At 40.2% G+C, this 21,999-nt stretch overlaps 2 pseudogenes; one reads left to right on the forward strand and one right to left on the reverse strand.

The window, feature by feature from the left end:
- Positions 1 to 2,717: 2,717 nt before the first annotated feature.
- On the forward strand, positions 2,718 to 18,612 carry LOC149449018 (uncharacterized; annotated as a pseudogene).
- Positions 18,613 to 18,759: 147 nt separating this feature from the next.
- LOC149449019 (uncharacterized) lies at positions 18,760 to 21,474 on the reverse strand (annotated as a pseudogene).
- Between the last annotated feature and the right edge of the window lie 525 nt (positions 21,475 to 21,999).

The raw sequence follows: 21,999 nt of genomic DNA on the forward strand, positions 1-21,999 counted from the left end.
TGTATTGACAGTTTTAGTAGTAGCGTATTTCAGGACCCTTGTCTAGACCCTTCAATTCATCGTTCTCTAAAACTTGATCACTTTGATTAAAGATACCCTCTCCTAATGCAACCTCTTCCTTTTTCATTGTGTTTCTTCATGGCTCTCTTTTCTTTTCTCTTTTTCCTTTTTCTCAATATATTCTTGCCTCTTTTTTTGGGTACATGCGTTTCCCTGGGGGTCTTCCCCTCTCTGACTTTTGAAAAAATCATATATATATCCTATATCCTCTGTCATTATCAGACTCTCTTATCAGATAGTATAGGTTATAAATGTTAAAGGGTTACAGTAGCAGGGTTTTCCCTTATCCAGCTTTTTGACTGTCCCTTCTCTTGTCTAGGATTATTTCTCTCATTATTATCTGAATGTCTATTATGCCTTTCTTCATATTCTTCATATTAAATCTCTGGAAAGGAAGGGTTGTCATCTGGGGTCTATTGTGCTGGACATCCTGAAGTTTATTTACAGGAGGGTTCCCACACTGAGAGATAAGTTGGTCAAAAGCAGAATAGATCCTCCAGTACAAAGTACATATACCTTTTGTGACCAAAAAGTTTTTTTCTTGTGTGGGAGATGTGTGTGTAAGACCACAAGAGAAAATTCCAAGAGATAGAAAGAATTTACTGAATAAGCTACTGGTAAAACAAATAATATTCATTGCTTTATCTCTTGTACCTCAGAGGGGGTTTTAGATATGCAGAAGTGTCCTTGTGGCCTCCAGTATATAGGGCGAACATCTAGGAGTCTGAGCGTCCATTTCAGGGAACATGTTTTCAATATTAAAACTGATACTTGGCGTTTTCAATCATTTCAGAGTCCAAAACGCTTGGGATCTGGGTGGATTAAAGTTTTGGAGGAGTAGAAAAAGTTTCAAAACATTGGAGAGGGGGCAATTACATCAGGGCTATCAGCCAACATGAGTTATGGTGGATTTATAAGACCCAAGTACTTATCCCCAAAGGCTTAATATCGATTTCAACATGAATTGCATTAGTAGTAATGCTTGATTACTGACTCTTTCCCCCGTTTTTCCTCTTTTTTTCTTTTATACAGCTTTAGTATTGGACACATAGACTAGACATGCTCATAAGATACCTAATATAGTTCCTTTAGCCTCCATATGGTTTTTAGATATATTTTATTTTCTATTTATACATATTTTTTATTGGTTTTAACGGATATACACTCAACAGCCACTTTATTAGGTACACCTGTTCAATTGCTTGGTAACACAAATTGCTAATCAGCCAATCACATGGCAGCAACTCAATGCATTTAGGCATCTAGACATAGTGAAGACAACTTGCTGAAGTTCAAATTGAGCATCAGCATGGGGAAGAAAGGCTGAACATGGCACCGACAGGGAGCGCAATGTGAGTGCTCCCTGACATCAAGTGCTCCCTATGATTCGCTACACAGAGATGCCCGGGAGGCTGTGACTTACCCAGGGCTTTGTGGCTGTTCCTCGGGGGGAGCCTGGTCTGAGAGTGCTGTCCCATGTGTGTCAAGGTGGCAAGAGGAGTCCAGAGAGGTGGATGCCGGGCGGTCATGTGGGTGAGCACTGGGAGGCAGAAAGATCGGCTGGCCCAGCATAGAGGAGAGGGTGTTCTATCCACCACAGGACTGCCCAATGATCCTCGGAACTTCACAGAGGGTGACCCCCCCCCAACAGTCAACAGTCACTAATAGACATTAACAGCTACTAATGGTCACCAATATGCACTGTCGTAGACGGGGGTTTCTGACTGCTAGATTACGTTAACAACCCTTGCGGGAGGAGGAAGGTCATCACCAGCTGCCCCAGTTAAAGTGGAAAAAAGTGGCATTGAGGGGCTACAGAGGACAGTCAGTCAAAACTTAAAATGGACTTGTACTGTTTAAAGATCATAAGGGGGGATCACCCAGGGGGTTCAGGAGGAGGAGAAACAGAGACACAAGTGTGAAAAAGAATTCGGCGAGTCCTAGGGAGGAAACTGGTGTAGGGGAGAAGGAAGGAAAATGAAAATTGTAAAAGACATTTATCCCTGGAGGGCTTAACTTTAGTTTGACCCATAGAAGTAACCCTCTGACCTAGGAAAAATAGAAAAACATACTAACACCATGAAAGGTAAAGCGGCAAAAGGGGGAGGGCCTAAGCCACCCCAAACAAGTTCAATTAAAAAATTTGTGCCTACACAAGAAAAAAATATTGAGGGACAAACCCCAGAGAGACAACAAGGAATGAGTGGAAGACGGGAGAGGGAAAATATCAATGGTGATCGCTCTAGATTGTCTTTTTGAGTATCTAACATCAGCAAAGGGTAGAAGCTGAAGATATAGAAAATGAGTCGTGCAGAGCAAGAGAAGACCACACAGATACCAACTAAATCTGATATAGCAGACTTGTTTATGAGACTGGAACGATCCATAAAACAGGAGATGGCAATAATACATAAAAACCTGGGACAAGTTTTACCACGAGTAGAGGAAACTGAAGGGAAACTGGATAAACATGCCGAAATAATAACAAAACTAGAAAAACAGATGGAAGAAATGAGAAAGAGCAATGGAATCTGCTATAAAAATTGGAAGACCAGGAGAACAGGGATAGAAGGTGTAACCTGAGGATACGGGGCTTACCAGAGACCTCGCAAGGATAAGATTTGATGGAGACAATAGTGAAACTGTTTAATGCAATAATGGACAGATCAGCAACAGAGCACCTGAAGATCGATAGAGTGAATAGAATAGGAAGATTCCAAGGAAGCGGAAATAGAAGAGACAACCCTAGAGATGTGATCATACGATTCCATTACTACAGGGATAAAATAGAGCTATGGAAGAAGACAAAAGGAAGACCAGCAATAAAATATGGAGAAGCAAACCTACAGATTTTTGCTGACATCTCATCAGAAACATTGGCTAGAAGGAGAACGTTGAAACCATTACTGGAACAGATGAGAAAACAGAATGTACAATACAGCTGGGGATTTCCAGCATACTTAATAGGATGGAAGGACGGTCGCTCTGCAAAACTGAGATTCCCGGAAGACTTGAGAGACTTTTGCGAGAGACTTGAATTACAGAAAACAGATATTCCAGGCTGGGGAGAGGGGGTAAAGGAGAAAAGGGAAATTTGAATTGGCTGTTAGCCTCTAAGGGAAAAAGGCACCAAAGATAACACAGGGGAAGAGGGGGAGGAATGGCAGATTTTTTGTAAGTCTGTAGATGACTCTTTTCTCCCTGTTCCTTCCCCCTGTCCTCTAGGTAAAGTAAAAACTTCAGAAAAAAGGCGGAAAATAGGGAGCTGCATATACATTGAGACATGCGGCCCAGGGAGGAGGAATGTGGTTGGGATGGGCGTATGTGGTCAGAGCTCCACCCTAGTTTGGAATCGATGGTGGGACCAGGACCACAAACGATTCAAAGGCAAGTTAAGAGCCTAGGGGGAGTAGGGGTGGGTTATGGGGTGGGGAAGGGGAATTATGTAGGGGATAGCTCCGTGTTCCTGTGGAGGGATGATGGTACTGTCACTGATAAGAAATTCAATGGAAGGGAAAAAAAACATATATGGGAAATGGAGGAGGTTAATTTTATGACTTATAATGTTAAGCGGCTGAATAGCCCAGGGAAAAGGCATATGATCCTTAGAGAATTACAACAATGATCTATTACAATAGCGTTTTTACAAGAGACTCACTTATTACAGGAAACAAATGTGAAGCTTTACTCTAGATATCATCCAGCCTGGTATTATGCAGATTCACCAACTAAACGTGCTAAAGGTATGGCAGTTGGCATAGCTAAAAATGTTAGATTCAATCTGGAAGACAAGATGGAGGATCCTGAGGAGTGTTTCTTGTTTTTGAGGGGGAGATTACAGGAAATAGAGTGTACATTGGCAAATATTTATTTCCCTAATAGAAATCCAGTGACGTATCTGAAGAATATACTGAGAAAGCTGCTAGATTTTAAAATGGGCAAATTAATTGTGGCAGGAGATTTTAATTTCTGCATGGACCCTCAGATGGACACGATGTCGCATGTGCAGAGAGAGGGAGGTAGATGCTTGAAATCTATGCGAAGAGTGTTATTTCAATGTCAACTCTTGGATGCTTTTGAGTGAAGCATCCCAGAGATAGAGACTACATGTTCTACTCTCCGGCATATGCAACATATTCTAGATTAGACTATATATTGATAAAACATAGACTCTTGGAGGCGTTAGTAAAAATAAATATAGAAGTCACAACCAGATCGGACCATGCACCTGTTACAATGAAGTTATCATGGGGAAGAGAGCAGAATAAGATAAATATGTGGACATTAAATGAGACACTCCTTCAGGATCATGAGGCGGAACTGAGAATAAAAAAGAGATCGAACAATATTTTGAAAGAAATGAAACTGAAGGAGTTTCGTTTGCCATGGTGTGGGAAGCACATAAAGCATATATCAAGGGAATTTTGATAACGATTGGGGTAAAAAAAAAAAAAAAGGACCGGAAAAAGAAAATTAATATGCTCTTAAAGGATCTATATGAACTAGAACAACTATATAAAAAGAGAATAACAATAGAGATACAGCAGAAGATAATAAAGAAGAGAGATGAATTGTGTAATTTAATGGAGGAAGGAACGAGGAGAACATGCAACATGATGGCAAGAGAGAGATATCAGTGGGGGAATAAGCCTGGTAAATATCTAATGAGAGCGTTGAGAAATAAGCAATCAAGGAATTATATAGAGAAGATTAAAGATGAGAAGATGAGAATGGAGAATTGGTCTACTCAACCACTGATATCGCTAATGTATTTAAAAACTATTACAGTAAACTATATGTTAACCCAAAACAGTTAAAAGGGGGGGGAAGAAGAAAGAACTAGAAAGAGAGAGATATATTTAAAAGAGGCGGGACTATCAAGATTGGGAGAAGAACGATTAATATGTCTGGAAAAACCGATAACACAGGAGGAAATTTAGGCGGCACTAACTAGTACAGGGACAGGGAAGAGCGTGGGGCCAGATGGGTATACTGTGAGATATTATAAAAAAATTAAAAACAACTAGTCCCTAAGCTGAGTTTATATATGAATGCATTAGGAGAAGGGATGGAAATGAGGGAGGAGTCATTGAAAGCATATGTTACAATATTTAATATGTAATATGTTACATATGCAAAGCGAGCAAAATCCTCTCTTGTATTAAAAGAGGTATAGACTCCAGAGAGAGAGGTATCATATTACCCCTGTACAAATCACTAGTTATACCTCATCTGGAATATGCAGTTCAGTTTTGGGCACCAATTCACAAAAAGAACATTGGGGAACTTGAGAAAGTACAGAGAAGGGCAACTAAACTGATTTAAGGCATGGAGGAGCTCAGCTATGAGGAAAGATCACAGAGGACAAGGGGGCACTCTTTACGTCTGGAGGAAAAGAAATTTAATCTCCAAACACGGAAAGGTTTCTTCACAGTGAGAGCTGTGAAAATGTGGAATAGACTCCCTCAAGAGTTGGTTCTGGCCAGCTCAGTGGATTGCTTCAAAAAATGCTTGGATTCTTTCTTAGATACACAGAATATAACTGGTTACTAACATTTATAGGTAAAGTTGATCCAGGGAATATCCGATTGCCTCTCGGGGATCAGGAAGGAATTTTTTTCCCAGCAGGAGCAAATTAGATCGTGCTTTGCTGGGGTTTTTTTTGCCTTCCTCTGGATCAACTGTGGGTGTAGGATTATAACTTTTTTTTTTCTATGGTTAAACTTGATGGACTTTTGTCTTTTTTCAGCCAGACTAACTATGTAATTGTTCAGAAATAGGGAAAAAACCCCAATGTGCTAGTTATAGGCCTATCTCGCTGTTAAATACCGATGCTAAACTATATGCAAAGTTCCTGGCAAATAGGTTGAAAAACGTAATGCTGGAATGGATTCATCTAGACCAGTGGTCGGCAAGCCGCGGCTCGCGAGCCACATGCGGCTCTTTACACATTTTAATGCGGCTCTTCTGTGTGCCGGGCGCTCGCTCCCCTCCCTCCTCTCCCTCCTCTCGGGCGGCCGCTCCCCTCCCCTCCCTCCTCTCGGGTGGCCGAGGACTCTGCAGCTAGCCCAGCAATGATTGGCCAGTCTCGCTGCCACTCACATCCTGATAGCTAGTGATTGGCTGTCAGGATGTGTGTAGGCGGGGCAGCGTGACGAACGTGAGGGGAGCTAGGCTCCTCTCACAGTCCGCCCTGAAGACCGGAACGGCGCGGGGAGCACGGCGAGAGGAACGCACGGAGCAAAGGTAAGTGAATTGACACAGGAGGGACTTGACTTACTACTTGCTACTTACTTACTACTACTATATGAGGGATGAATTAATATGGGGGATGAATTACTATGCAGGATGAATTACTATATGGGGGATGAATTACTATGGGGGATGCATTACTATATGGGGGATGAATTACTATATGGGGGATGTATTACTATGGGGGATGAATTACTATATGGGGGAGGAATTACTATGGGGGATGAATTACTATGGGGGATGAATTACTATGGGGGATGAATTACTATATGGGGGATGAATTACTATGGGGGATGAATTACTATATGGGGGATGAATTACTATATGGGGGATGAATTACTATATGGGGGATGAATTACTATGGGGGATGAATTACTATATGGGGGATGAATTACTATGGGCGATGAATTACTATGGGGGATGAATTACTATGGGGGATGAATTACTATATGGGGGATGAATTAATATGGGGGATTAATTACTATAGGGGGGATGAATTACTATATGGGGATGAATTACTATAAAAACTTATTGAAACTAAAAACAGTGTACCATCCTATGTATTTTCAGTTTTAAAAATGTGGCTCTCAAAATAAATTTCAATCGTGGTTTTGGCGAGATTTGGCTCAGTTGAAAAAAAAGGTTGCCCACCACTGATCTAGACCAAGTGGGACTTGTCCCTGGGAGGGAGGGAAGAGACAACGGGTTGAGATCATTACTCCTCATACAAAAAAGCAAGAAGGAAAAATCCCCCGTACTGATCTTATCAGTGGATGCAGAGAAAGCTTTTGATAGGATGGATTGGGATTTTATTTTAGATACGTTGAAAGTTTTGGGAATTGGTCCCAAAATGAGAGAATGGATAGGCAAGCTCTATATTCGAACCTCAGCAGCAGTAAAGGTCAATGGTTCATTATCAGAGTTTTTCCGGATGTATAATGGGTCAAGACAGGGATGTCCGCTCTCGCTTTTGTTGTTTGTTTTGTCCTTGGAACCTCTTTTGGCAACAGTAAGGAATAGTATGGATGTGAAGGGGATACGGATAGGAGAGATAGAACATAAAGTGGCAGCATATGCCGATGACATGCTATTCTATGTGGTAAACCCTAGGTTGACATTACCCAATTAAATGAAATACTATGGAGAGCTGCCAAATGTAAAAATTAACCTGGTAAAATAAGAGATTTTAAATGTTAATGTCCTGATAACTGAAAAGAAAGCTCTGCAAAGAGAATTTCCCTTTTCTTGGAGGGAAAGAGAACTCAAATAATTAAGAATAAAATTGACCTCATCCCTAAAGAATTTATATAAAATAAACTACATCCCATTAATAAACAAGATCAAGGAGGAACTGTGAAGATTATCGGTAGACCTCTATCTTGGGTAGGATGAATAAATTTGGTAAAAATGATAATCGTCCCAAAAATCCTATATAGATTTCATATGTTACCTATACAGCTTCCAGGAATCTACTTTAAGGTAATTAAAAAAATGATATTGAGGTATATCTGGGGGAACAAAAAAACAAGAATAAGTTACGAAGTATTGTGTAGAGATAAGGAGAATGGGGGGTTAAGTGTGCATGATTTTAAGAAATATCACTCAGCATTATTCTCACATATTTTTAATTGAACACATAATGCACTAAGGAAAAGTTGGGTGAAGATAGAAAACACACTGAGTGGGACACAGTTGAATAAGATGGTGTGGATGCCGTATCAATACCGTAAGATGGCAGAAAGCACAGGCACTTATACACAAAATGTAATTAGGGTGTGGGGTGGAATTCATAAACAGATGGGGAGGGAGTTTAAGTTGATGCCATAGGTGGCTTTAGATTTTTTCCCGCCAGGGAAAGAAAATATTTTGGGTAAATGGATAAGAAAGGGGAATGCACAGTTAAAAGATATAATGAATGGAGAAGAACTTGTTTTTTATGTTAGATGAGTGGTGATACTTTCAAGACACTTTGTTGCAACTCTCCCTAAGCCCTTAAGGACAATGGTGGATTTGAACCCATTTGAACAATTGCTTAGTACAAGCAGGGCATGGAAACATGGTACTTCTTAAATATATAAAATCCTTACTGCGATAACAGAAGTTACTCCCCCTCCGTATATGGTAAAATGGGAAAGGGAACTTGGAATATCATTTGATGAGCAACAAAAAAAGAAAAATTTATATTAGCACATGGGGTTGTGAATATGAAGGTGGTGGAAATGAACTATAATTGTTTAGCTAGGTGGTATATTACACCGAGTGTGGCACATAAGCAACGAGCAGATAAATCACCTATGTGTTGGAAGGGATGTGGGATTAAGGGGACAATGGCACATATATGGTGGGAGTGTCCTAAAATTCAGGAATATTGGAGGGAAATAATTCACCAAATACAGGAGATAAGTGGGGTTGTTGTCCCGAAAGACCCAGGTACATGTTTATTTAATAAAACAGAGACAACAGTAGAAATATATAAGAATTTGTTGATATTCCAGCTTATAAATGCAGCGAAGGGACTCATACCCAGATTTTGGCAGGAACAAGAGGTACCTAAAATAGAGGACTGTATAAGTAGGGTTGATTATGTGTATAGGTAGGATAAACTCTACCATATGGAAGAAGATATAATGGAGAGATTTTGAGAAAGGTGGGAAAAATGGGATGTGCTTAAAAAATCAAACAATGGAGAGAGTGGGAAGGAGGAGAAGAAAAGAGGACATGTATAACTGAGAAGGGAAAAGTGAGATAGGTGGTAAAAGAAGAAGGAGAAGGGAGTTCCGAGAGTATTTAGAAGGGAAGAGGAACGGAGAGCTAGGGGAAAAGAATTTGGAGTAGATGGTAATAAGGAAGGGGGGGAGGGGATGCTTAAAGGAAAATGGTTGTCTTTTGAATAATATGATAATTTATTGATTTTAAGCTAAAATATTGAACATTAATAAAATATTTATAAAAAAAAAAAGAATGGGGAAGAAAGGGTATTTAAATGACTTTGAATGTGGCATGGTTGTTGGTGCCAGTCAGGCTGGTCTGAGTATTTCAAAAACTGTTGATCTACTGGGATTTTCACACACAACCATCCCTAGGTGTCACGTACCTGATGGGAGACTGAATTGACAAGGTCGGCCTCACTTGTGTCACTAGCCCTGACCCCGCTGATGTTGGAACAGAGGGAGTCTAGGGACCAGGGAGACAAGAGCGCCAATGGTTGTTGTTTGCAGCTCTTGCAGATGATGACCTTGGAAGGCAGATGATCCTCTGATTTGGGCACCGTCATAATAGGCAGAGCAGGTTCTGTGGATTGCCAGACATGCAACAGAGCAAGGTAGGTAGTAAGGAGAAGAGACTGGAGCAGAGTCATAGGATAGCCAGGGTCATCAACAGTCGGGCTGCGCGGTACAGAATCAGAAGGAAAAGCCAAAGTCAAGAGCAGAGCCGAAGTCAGGAACTGGTAGCAGGAGAGGAATCGAAGTCAGGTCAGGAACAAGCCGGGTTGGTAACGGAGGAATCGTACAGGAACAAGCAGGACACGGGGGGAGCTGAAGACCAGTCAGCACTGAACCTGAGCAGAGGCACTCCTTAAATGGGCCGTCTGGAGCCAATCTTCGCCGTGCGCATGCGAGCATGCACACAACTGGCAATTCTTCTGCGGGGATTCCTATGCGCATGCGTGTTCCCGATCGCGATTCTTTTTGCCCAGAAATCCCTTACACTAGGATTTACATTGAATGCTCCAAAAAAGAGAAAATATCCAGTGAAGGGCAGTTGTGTGGACAAAAATGCTTTGTTCATGTCAGAGGTCAAAAGAATGAGCAGACTGGTTTGAGATGACAGAAAGGCAACAGTAATTAGTTACAACCAAGGTATGCCGAATACCATCTCTGAACGCACAGCACATCGAACCTTGACCTAGATGGGCTACAGCACCAGAAGACCACACTGGGTGCAACTCCTCTCAGCTAAGAACAGGAAACAGAGGCTACAATTCACACAGGCTTGCCAAAATTGGACAAAAGAAGATTGGCAAAAACGTTGCCTGGTCTGATGAGTCACGATTTCAGCTATGCCATTCAGATGGTAGGGTCAGAATTTGGTGTAAACAACATGAAAGCATGGATCCATCCTGCCTTTTATCAAGGGTTCATGCATGTACAGCTGACAAATCTGCAGCAACTTTGTGATGCTCTGTGACCAAGCCCCGGTGGGTGGGGTAAAATGCATCAGTGGGCATGGCCAGAATGGCAGCTGAGGCCATTCCTCAACATTCCTTAACATTGGACTCCTGGGGTCAGTTGAGCAGCGTCCATCCCTTCACTTGTAACTGCATGATGCTATCAAGTCAATATGAACCAAAATCTCTGAGGAATGTTTCCAACACCTTGTTGCATGTATGCCATGAAGAATTAAGGCAGTTCTGAAGGCAAAAGGGGGTCCAACCCAGTACTAGCAAAGTGTAACTAATGAAGTGGCTGATGGGTGTACATTCAAATATATATTTTTAGATTTAGAGTACTCCATTAGAATTTTTGGATACCTTTTACTTATTTATTTTTTTATTTTGAACATTAATCATTTAATGGTATGTATATTAGGTCTCTTTCACACAGGTGGACCGAATGGGTCAGCCTGTCAGTTTTTTAGGCGGACCCGATCGGACCCTGCATTGTCCACTACTGGCTGGTGTAAACTGACGTTTGTCGGTTTACACCCGCCTACATCTAGTACATTCCATTAAAAACAGATGGATGGCGATCTGCTACCCATTTTTTTATCAGATTGGATGGCAATCTGGTGTAAATGGACAGGCAATCCGTTTACATCCGAACTCCCATAGAGGAGAGTGAGCTGTGTCCATGTCCACTCTGCAGTAGCAAGCAGACTCCTGACAGAGTCTGCTCCACCTGGAAGGGGCCTTAGAATTGTTTTCTATTCCATATGTAGTTTATTTTAAAAATGTCACTATATTGAGTTTATTATTGAATTCCCATAAGCTGATTGAAATAGTTGCCTCTGATGTAATCCATGGAGGTTCAGACATGGTTGCTATTGTGTTGTTTGTTTATTGGTTTCCACGGAGACCAGGAAGTGCTATGTAAGCAGGTATTGAGTGGATGTCCACCACCCTGTGATGAACTCCCCACCGACTGGGACATAATGTGTTATGGAATGATGTCATCATGCCCGCTGCCTCGGATGAGGAAGCAAGTGGCGATGTTTGTACCCCAAGCTGTTCCCGATCTCCAGGGAAGCAGTGACTTCCTGTTTTATATGCTGGCGCTTTCTGTGTGTTTGTGAGTAGATTTATGGCTTTGTTTTCAATGCAAAAAAACATTTAAACTGAGAGCATTAGATCTAGTTCATTATATTGAGGGGCATATGAAAACTTCTCCCTGAATATACTGTAAATGGGCTTGCAGCATTCCAGTGACAAGATCCCAATTTCCATTTAGAGTGGAGGTGTGGATTCCCTTTCTATTCACTTCATATAGTGTCCAGTTTGACCTCTCAATTACTGGGGGTCAGTTACCAGGTGAAGAGATTAACTATTAGAGCACAAGGTGGTGTTTGATGTTGAATTCATGAAATTGGAAATACTGATGGTTGCTGAATTAATTTGTGCACACAAATCATTGGGAAGATTCAGGATTGGTGTCTGGACATTCTCATTACTTTTTGTGTTCACACATATTTGGACATTTGTTCTGATAAGGTTGTCATGCATCTGCACATATTTTTTTGGAAGTTTAACTGCATCTCATCTGCCCACTGCACATAAATGGCAGGGTGGAAGCAGTCATGATGCGGGTTGACGTATCCGTACATCGCTCCACATCAGAGGCTTGTGTGCGACTCACTGCCCAGTGATCAGTGTGTCCCAAACATTACCACTGTGTCTGAGTGATCATATGGTCTTGTGCCATGTGATTGCCATATCCAATCACAGCAAGCAATAGAGACACAAATTAAATGGGAGGAAATGGACCCTAAAAAGGATTTTGCTGAACTTACAACTCTCTCCGGGGATTTAAAATCCTTTTTTGGAAAGAGTAGATACAGAGGTCAGAAACAAGAAAAGGAAAAAAATATGTGAAAGATTCTATAGATTACAGGAAGCATAAGATCTACAAATGGCAGAGTGAAATTGAGGAAAATACAGAATACTACCCCAGAAAGGGAATATGGACAAGGGCATAATAGACATTCAGATAATAATGAGAACAAAAATCCTCAACAGGGAAGGGAGAGTCCAAAGGCTGGATAAAGAAAAGCGCTGCAACTGTAACCCTGACATCATAAACCGTAATACAAGAGGAACAGAGCAAGAGCTTTCCATACTAACAGACTTGCCCCTGATAGGAAGAGGCCTGAAACTCGGGGGAATAAGGTTCAAAAGATTTGATAGGACCCAAGGCCCAGGAAAAAATGACACTAATTACTGTATGGAGAGCCACATTACAGTGTTCCCACATATAACAGATTATTCTCCCCTAAGAGAGCCTGAAAATGACAAAGGGTATAAATCTGAAATTTTTTTTTCGAAAGTCAGAGAGGGGAAGACCCCCAGGGAAAGGCATGTACCCAGAAAGGAGGCAAGATAGAGAGAGAGGAAAGAGGAGAGGTAAGTAAGCTGGGAAGAAAAACAAAGAAAAAGAAAGAGGTCGCATTAGGAGAGGGTAGCTAATCTAAGTGGTCAAGTTTTAGAAAAGAGGAATTGAAGCTTTTAGACAAAGATCTGAAATACGCTACTACTAAAAATGTGAATACATTTCAGTCCTATATTAATGTTCACAAATATATTAGCGTGCTTAACATTAAAAAGTATTTTAATGTTTTTATCAAAAGTTTATGATTTTATCAAATCAAGTGGTAGAAAAGGATTTACATTCTGGTAGAATTAAGAATGGATTAAAGAGTAAATCCATTTTTAATTCTTCAATGACAGATAACAAATATGTGAAGGTTTTCAAAATTTGGTTTTGGAAGTCTTTGAAAAGTATAAAAGGGGATCGGACCCCATTGACATACAGAAAGGGATCTAAGACCTGAAATGTAGAAAGAGCCTTGTAGCTAGACCCACAGATAAGGGCGGGGGTATAATAGTCCTGAAGAAAGAGACTATATCATCTAATTGTTAGTTGGTGATGTGAACACCAAAAAGGGACTTAATGTAGTTAGTGAAAAAAGGATGTAAGAGGAAGCTTTTGCGTATCAAAAAGTCAGAGTGTTTAATCTCTTCTGCTTGTCGGATCCCTGTTATATATTATTTGCAAAAATACATAACAATAGGGATAATCCCCCAGGTTGGCCTATAGCAAATAGCATAGATTCCATTTGTGCCAGACTGGGTGAATATCTAGAATTTTCATTCAACCATTTGCTCAGCAGATGGAATCATATCTTCATTACACAAAGTATTTGTGTCATGAATATTGTATATGCTTGTTAAATGGTTTGCATCTTAAATGGCATGGAAGTGTCAGGAGATTATTATTTAGTGACAGCAGATGCAAACTCACTGCTCTCTGCTATTAATCATCAGCATGCCCTTGAAGCCTTCAGATGGACATGAGAAAAATTCTCTTTCTAGGAAGTATTTTGTAGGAATGTTTGATGCTTGAACTATTATAAACTAAACACCAGAATTGCAATGGGAGCTGAATATGACCCAAGCATAACAAATAGTTTTATGGCTAAATGGGAAGCTGAGTGCATTTTAGAAAAAAACACAAGGGAGTTAATATGTTATATTATTATTATTATTATACAGTATTTATATAGTGCCAAAGGGTATGCTCAGCGCTGTACAATAGCAAGGGGGACAGAACATGAGACAAAACAGTGATTTTATGACTGAACTAAATAGGAATAACAGCATTAATGTGGAAACTGATTGGGGAAGTATAGATTTCCTAGACCTGTCAATTGCAATTGAGAGGGGGAAATTTGTCACTAGACATGTTTGATTTGTTTTGTTACGAATCGAAATTCAGATAAAATTATTGTTATTCGGATATTTGGATGTATCCGAATGTCCAAATCACAATAGTAACAAATTTAAACAAATCTGCAATAAATTATTATGAAAGGAATTATCGAAATTCGAAAATGAATTTGGAAATTGAAAATGAATTTGAATTCAAAATGTAAACATGTTGCAATAAATACAGTATGGTATAAAAGTGAAATAAAATGATGATTTTTACTTAGGCTGCTGAGTAGAATAGAATAGAATTGAATAGAATAGAATAGAAAATAAAATAATAAAAAAGAAAAAAAACAGAATAAAATAGATTATAAAGGAATAGAACATAATAGAATACCATAGAAAAAAAGGAATATAATAGAAAGTAAAATAATAAAATAGATAAAAAACATAATAAAATAGATTATAAAGAAATAGAAAATAATAGAATAGCATAGAAAAAAAAGGAATTGAATAGAAAATAAAAGAATAGAATAAAAATAGAATTGATAAGAATAAAACAGAACGACTATAGCCATCTTCTGTCTTTTTCAAATTGATCTGAAAATAACAAATATGCAAAACCAATCCGAATATACAAAATTAATTCTGAAAACGTATCATTCTAACAAAACGAATATGAATATGACTTAACGAACAAATCAGAAACCTACCTAAACAAATTTTTCCATCATGCACATCTCTGTTTGTCACCAAGACCTTCCAAGGCTATGGATAGAAACGCATACATTGTGTGGAACAGTTGCCACCATGGTTATGGCTTTCCAATATCCCTGAAGGACAGGTTATAAGATCAAGAAGAAACTGTTCTGATAAAAATAAATTTTTGCAACAAGCAGACCTGATTGGGGAAAGGTTTGTTAGAAAAGGATATTAGAAGGATCTTATAACAGGGAGATTCGGAAAGTTAAAGTTGAACTTTATTATTTTTTTATTTATTTCAGGTACTTATATAGCGCCATCAATTTACGCAGCACTTTACATATATATTGTACATTCACATCAGTCCCTAACCCTCAAGGGGTGTACAATCTAAGGTCCCTAACTTACATTCATACATACACATACTAGGGACCATTTAGACAGGAGCCAATTAACCTACCAGCATGTCTTTGGAGTGTTGGAGGAAACCGGAGTACCCGGAGGAAACCCACGCAGGCACAGGGAGAACATGCAAACTCCAGGTAGGTGGTGCCATGGCTGGGATTCGAACCAAGAACCCAAGTACTGCCAGGCGGAAGTGCTAACCATTTAGCCACTGTGCTGCCCTTTAGTCAGAAAACTCCTGCTATATTACTTCAGGTTGACCCCTTTTCATTTGCTCTCCATTTGTAGGCATTTTAGGCACTGCAGAATTTGTAGAGGCCGATCTGCTGACAGCCTTAGGCCCCTTTCACATGGGCGTCTACAATTCTGCCTTTAACTGTGGATAGGTGAAGTTATCTACCGCAGCTAAACTCAGACAATGCATTCCTTTGGCCCCATTCACATACTGCGTTTAGCAAAGGTTTCATTACTTGCAGTTATGTGCGGTTAGAAAAAGTAAATTTGACTGTGTTTATGGCCGTTTTATCGCAGCTATCTGTACACAACCACAAGTAATCGTAGTGCACTATTTCACCTGCGGATAGAAGCATCAAAAAAAGCAAGAAAATCAACAGGAAGCACATCAGAATCACAAGGGATACCTGGGAATGACAGAGGAAGTTGAAGGGAGGATAAAAGCAGAGAGGAGCGATGGTGACCCATGATATCTCTCATGAGGCCATTGTAGCATTAGTGCATGACCGACCAGAGATATGGGACCCTGAATGACTAGGATACTCTGACAGTCAGGCTGAAATGGAAGTGTACCGATTTCTGACTCCAAACTTGGTAAATATGTCGACAAGTGAACTGGAGTACTGCGGTGAGTGAATCGATTGATGTGTAAAGTGCATATACATGGGATCAGTTGCCCATAGCAACCATACCTGAAAAATAGCAAATGTATTTTCCTAGGGTAATTGTTTGCTATGGTGTCATATGTTTAAAGCAAAGCTTTACCCAAAAGGGAAACCTCTGCTTTAAAGACTGGTCCCGCTCCCCATTAAGGATTGGCATCCAAGTGCGGGGGGGGGGAGCAGATACCCGAAATTGACAGGTACCCGCACCCACTTCCTCTGTGATTGCCTATGCGATCAGAATCTGAAGTTGTCCTGCCCCCCTTTTTCCCCGTAGTCTTCTGGGACATGTGATAGGTCTCAGAAGACTACAAGACCATTCAGAAAGCGCAGCACTGCCCTTGCATACGCAGTGGGCACCCGGCTATGAAGCCACAAGCCGGTTGCCCACACTGAAGATGCCGGCACAGGGAACACAGGACAGCCGGTGAAACGGACTGCAAGGAGTGGCTATTTTTCAAAAACTGTAGCTGCCGACTTTAAATTTTTTTCAGTGTAATTGGAACTCCGCTTTAATATTTGCCAATGGAATACATTGCAAGAAAGGAGATTTCTACAAGATGGAGGTCCCTGCGTAACCACTACAAGAAGGAACTCCACGAAGAGAGGTCTGCAGAGAGAAGTGGAGCACCTTCAACATGCCGTCGGCCTAACCCCCATACAGAGGCCTTGTCATTTTTGAAGTGCAGCATAGAGATGCGACCGTAAGTTTATGTAATATTATGTAACTGTCTAATTTCCTGGAGGCATCTAACCTCTTTTTTAAATGGGCAATCCTGTAGTTTACGCTATACCAGATTATAATAAAAAAATTATAATAAAAAAATGTAAACACTGAAAAACTATATTGTTTGTAGATAAGTTATACATATGTCCTTATGAAAATCAACCACTTACTCAAGCACCTGTGGTATGTTTCTTTCAAGATGTCACAGTTATCATAATCTTCTTCTGTAAATCACTTGGTTGTTATTGCTGACACCTTCTAAAATGGCAGTTGGTGCAGTATCACATCTGTAGGAAAGCATAATCTGTATTCTCATTCTATTTACAGGCAAATATAGATAAGAGAGTCCAGTCAAGTTCCACCACCCATTGAACATGCCGTCCTCAGCATGAGCCTCCTATTGAAGAATATTTTGATCACCTACTTGAAGAATTGAGAAAACAATTGCAAGCTTCTACCTCACAAGTTGCTGATAAATTCTTGAATATCTCAGACCCTGATGTGATGTTTTGCAGAATGTTACTGTCTGTAATCAGAGAGGTCCCTCCTGATAAGTGTACTGAAGTCAAAGGGGACCTATATGCATATATTATGTTCATAGTTTCTGCTTGCAAGGAGCAAATTCCATTTCCTAAATTTCAGCCCTGAGGATTGGGTTTTAATACACCTAGTGGCTCTAAATCACTGCCCGGCCATCATTACCATGACACTACACCTGCCATAAGCCACCCTTACTCAGGACCCCTACTGAGGTACACACCTTTCCATTCTAATCAGGTTTTTCAAAGAATGCATGAGCAGCCAAACCCATGTCATCCATCCTCATCTTTATATTCCCAAGCTGATTCACCCATAGATGTTGGCAGGAAACCTAGCCATTCTTCTATACATTCCCCTTACCCAGTTTATGAACACTTGTAGTTTGTTTATTGCTTCTAATTTGTTATTTATATGCCTGTTTTATTTTTATATTGTGGTTAATCTGATTGATAACTTTGCTGTAAACAGGTATATCCAACTTCCTGCTGATTGTTCTTTTAGCTATCCCCTCTAAAGACAGGTATTCATCATGGCATAGTCAAACTGCTTCAATTTAACCATTTCAACCTCCCTTTCGTGTCCTCTGCTCCAGTCACAAGCCATCTTGTCTGCACACAGCCTGCAAAACTAAAATTAAAATGTGTCGAAGTAAGATTAATGACAGTATTATTTTCCCTTTTCACAAATCCTGTTTAATCTAGCCAAACCAATTCCTGATTTTTTGTAAAAAAAAAAGGAGAGGTTACTGACACAAAATCACCAAAGGCAGTTTATGATACATTTGCAATTGATGCCTAATAACACTCAGCAGGATGTTGGACACACTTTGAAGTGTGATTGTGTTATGTTTTTGCCACATTACATGACTGGAATACTTGAATGTTTTGTGACTCATGTTATCACATCTGCAATACTGAATCAAAAAAGAGTTGTATATTTGATACTAAAAAGCTTTCACACTATTCCAAAGGGATTTTTTGTTTTTTTGTACATGCAAGCATGTATGTTCAGTGTTATGTATTTTGAAGTCCTAAGGTCTTCTTTCTTTCTTTGACTAGTTGGTTACTAGTTTACATAAAGCATACATAAAAATAAATCCAAAATAATTGGACAAAGGTGTTAACTTTTTTTTTAACTTTTGTCGAACTGTTAAAACTTGTATACTATCTATAACAAAATATACAAATGGTAAAAATTTTAAAATGGTACAGCAGTAGTGGTAGTAACAATTGTACACAAAATCTTCAATCAAAAGATTAGATATAGCTATTTTGCCATGGAACCTGTCCTTCTTCAGTAAGGAAGTAGTCCGCAAAATGGTAACGTATTTGTAGGGCATGATTACTGGGACGAGTGCCAGTCTGATGACCTTGGGATTCATTTGGAATCTGTTCTGGCGATTCCCTGGACACATTCTCCTTTAGCCTCAAAAAGTTATGCAGAGCACTGCACGCCAAAACCAAGTTGACTGTGTGCTCAACCTCCAGGTTCATTGATGTTAATAAAACATTTTGATATACAGATACCAAAAGCACACTCCACCGTTCGGCATGCTCTACTCAGTCGATAATTAAATCTGCTTTTCCTGGAATCAGAGCCATGCCTCGTGTAGCGCCTAAGGAGGTAGGTGGATAGCGCAAATGCCTCATCTGCTACAACCACTAGAAGCAGATCCGGCCCAGCAATACCAGGCAGAGGATTGTGGCACATCAAATACCCCATATTGGAAATGCTGATCCATCACAGAGTTATGGAAAATTCTAGAATCTCCAGAACTTCCATAGGCCCCAACATCCGCAGCTATAAATTTCATATTGGCATCACTGAGTCCCAGCAGAACAATTGAGAAATACTTTTTGTAGTTGAAGAAGCAGGAACCAGAATTAGGTGGCTTGATACGACGGACATGTTTCTCATCTAATGCCCCAATGCAATTTGAGAAGTTAGTTTTCTCCCAAAACTCATCAGCTATTTTTTCCCACAAACTGGCTGTTGGTTCTGGCATTACTGAGTTTTTCAATTCTTCCTACAGGATAAGACAAGTGTAATGCACAATTGTTGACACAATTGAGATCCCCATTAAAAAATAATGGTGTAGGGAGGTGAAACTGGCACCAGTGGCAAGGTATCTGCAATACAAAATTGAAAAAATTTGATGAAAAAATAGAAAACGGAAGATAGAAATATTACACATATATTCAAGCATCCATTCAACATATACAGTTGCAAGAAAAAGTATGTGAACCCCTTGGGATTACGTGGAGTTTTGCATGAATTGGGCATAAAATGTGCTCTGAACATCATCTAAGTCACAACAATAGAAGAACACAGTCTGCTGAACATAATACTACACAAACATTAGATGTTGCCATGGTTTAATTGCACATAACATGTAAACATTCACAGTGCAGGGAGGAAAAAGTATGTGAACCTTTGGACTTAATAACTTGTTGACCCTCCTTTGACAGCAATAACCTCAACCAAACGTTTCCTGTAGTTGCAGATCAGACCTGCACAACGATCTGGAGTAATTTTGGACCACTCCTCTTCACAAAACTGTTTCAGTGTAGCAATATTCTTGGGATGTCTGGTGTGAATCACTCTCTTAAGGTCATGCCACAGTATTTCAATCGGGTTGAGGTCAGGACTCTGACTGGGCCACTCCAGAAGGCATATTCTGTGCTGTTGCAGCCATTGTTTTGTTGAATTACTTGTATGCTTTGGGTCATTGTCCTGTTGCATCACCCATCCTCTGCGGAGCTTCAGTTGGCGGACAGATGGTCGTACGTTTTCCTGCAAAATGTCTTGATAAACTCTGGAATTCATTTTCCCATCAATGACAACAATCCGTCCTGGCCCTGAGGCAGCAAAGCAGCCCCAAACTATGATGCTCCCTCCGCCATGTTTTACAGTGGGGATGAGGTTTTGATGTTGGTGTGCTGTGCCTTTTTTTCTCCACACATAGTGTTGTGTGTTCTTCCCAAACAACTCAATCTTGGTTTCATCTGTCCACAGTATATTTTGCCAGTAGTGCTGTGGAACATCCAGGTGCTCTTTTGCAACTTCAAATGTGCTGCAATATTCTTTTTGGACAGCAATGGCTTCCTCCGTGGTGTCCTCCCATGTACTCCATTCTTGTTTAATGTTTTCCTTATTGTAGATGTGTCAACAAAAATGTTAGCATGTGCCAGAGATTTCTGTAGGTCTTTAGCTGACACTCTGGGATTCTTCTTTACCTCATGCAGCATTCTGCGCTGTGCTCTTGCAGTCATTTTTACAGGACGACCACGCCTAGGGAGAGTAGCAACAGTGCTACTAAACTTTCTCCATTTGTAGACAGTCTGTCTTACCGTGGACACATGAACATCAAGGCTTTTGGAGATACTTTTGTAACCCTTTCCAGCTTCATGCAAGTCAACAATTCTTGATCGTAGGTCTTCTGAGAGCTCATTTCTGCGAGGCATGGTTCACATCAGACAGTGCTTCTTGAAACCAGTAAACCCAAAACAGGTGTGTGTTTTTTAAGGGCAGGACAGCTGTCAGAGACACATCCAATATCATCACACTGACTGGAGTCAAGGTTGGCTCACTCCTGGCTCCAATTAGCTCTGGGAGAAGTCATTAAGCTAGGGCCTCACATACTTTTTCCTCCCTGCACTGTGAATGTTTACATGTTATGTGCAATTAAACCATGGCAACATCTAATGTTTGTGTAGTGTTATGTTCAGCAGACTGTGTTCTTCTATTGTTGTGACTTAGATGACGTTCAGAGCACATTTTATGCCCAATTCATGCAAAACTCCACGTAATCCCAAGGCGTTCACATACTTTTTCTTGCAACTGTAGAAAACCTACCTTAAAGTAACTAACAGCCGTTCTTCTGCACTAATGCTTCGTCTCATGTTGGTGTACATTCGACTCAGACATCCTCTTACAAGGTCTAGTAACTGATCAAAGGTTGCCACCGACATGCTGGTAAAATTGCAGAACTTGTCTGTGTGAGTGCGCATTTCTCCAAACATGAGGGCAAAGTAACCAATAGCTGGATGCTGGGAAGTCAAGGGATGTACCCAGTAGAGACGACGTCTCCTCCGCTGAATCAGATCCATCTGTTTTCTTCTTTTCATCCTCATAAGCAGCAAAATAAGCACTGCAATCAAATTGCTTCTCTAATCTATAATAATCACACTTCAGCAAATGTCAAAGTTCTTTCAATGACGAAAGAAGCAGACACTAAATAAAGACACAGGAAATGGGAGGGCACAAATGCACTATAGGTAGTCAAGCAACAAAAAAAACATACTGCAGCTAAACGCAGCCGCATGCATATGCACGTAATTGTTGTTAATCGCAATATACAACTGCAAGTATTCGCTGTGCCTTGAGGCTTGAATTCAAACATGCTTTTATCTGTGGCAGAAAAGAATTGTGAAAGAGGCCTTATGAAGCTGAGAACAAAGGAATGTATGATCGCTTATAAAAAAAAAAAGATCTTT

Source organism: Staurois parvus, unplaced genomic scaffold (assembly GCF_062004578.1).
Source record: "Staurois parvus isolate SC_StPar_1 unplaced genomic scaffold, SC_StPar_1.0 ptg000642l, whole genome shotgun sequence".
NCBI lineage: Eukaryota > Metazoa > Chordata > Amphibia > Anura > Ranidae > Staurois > Staurois parvus.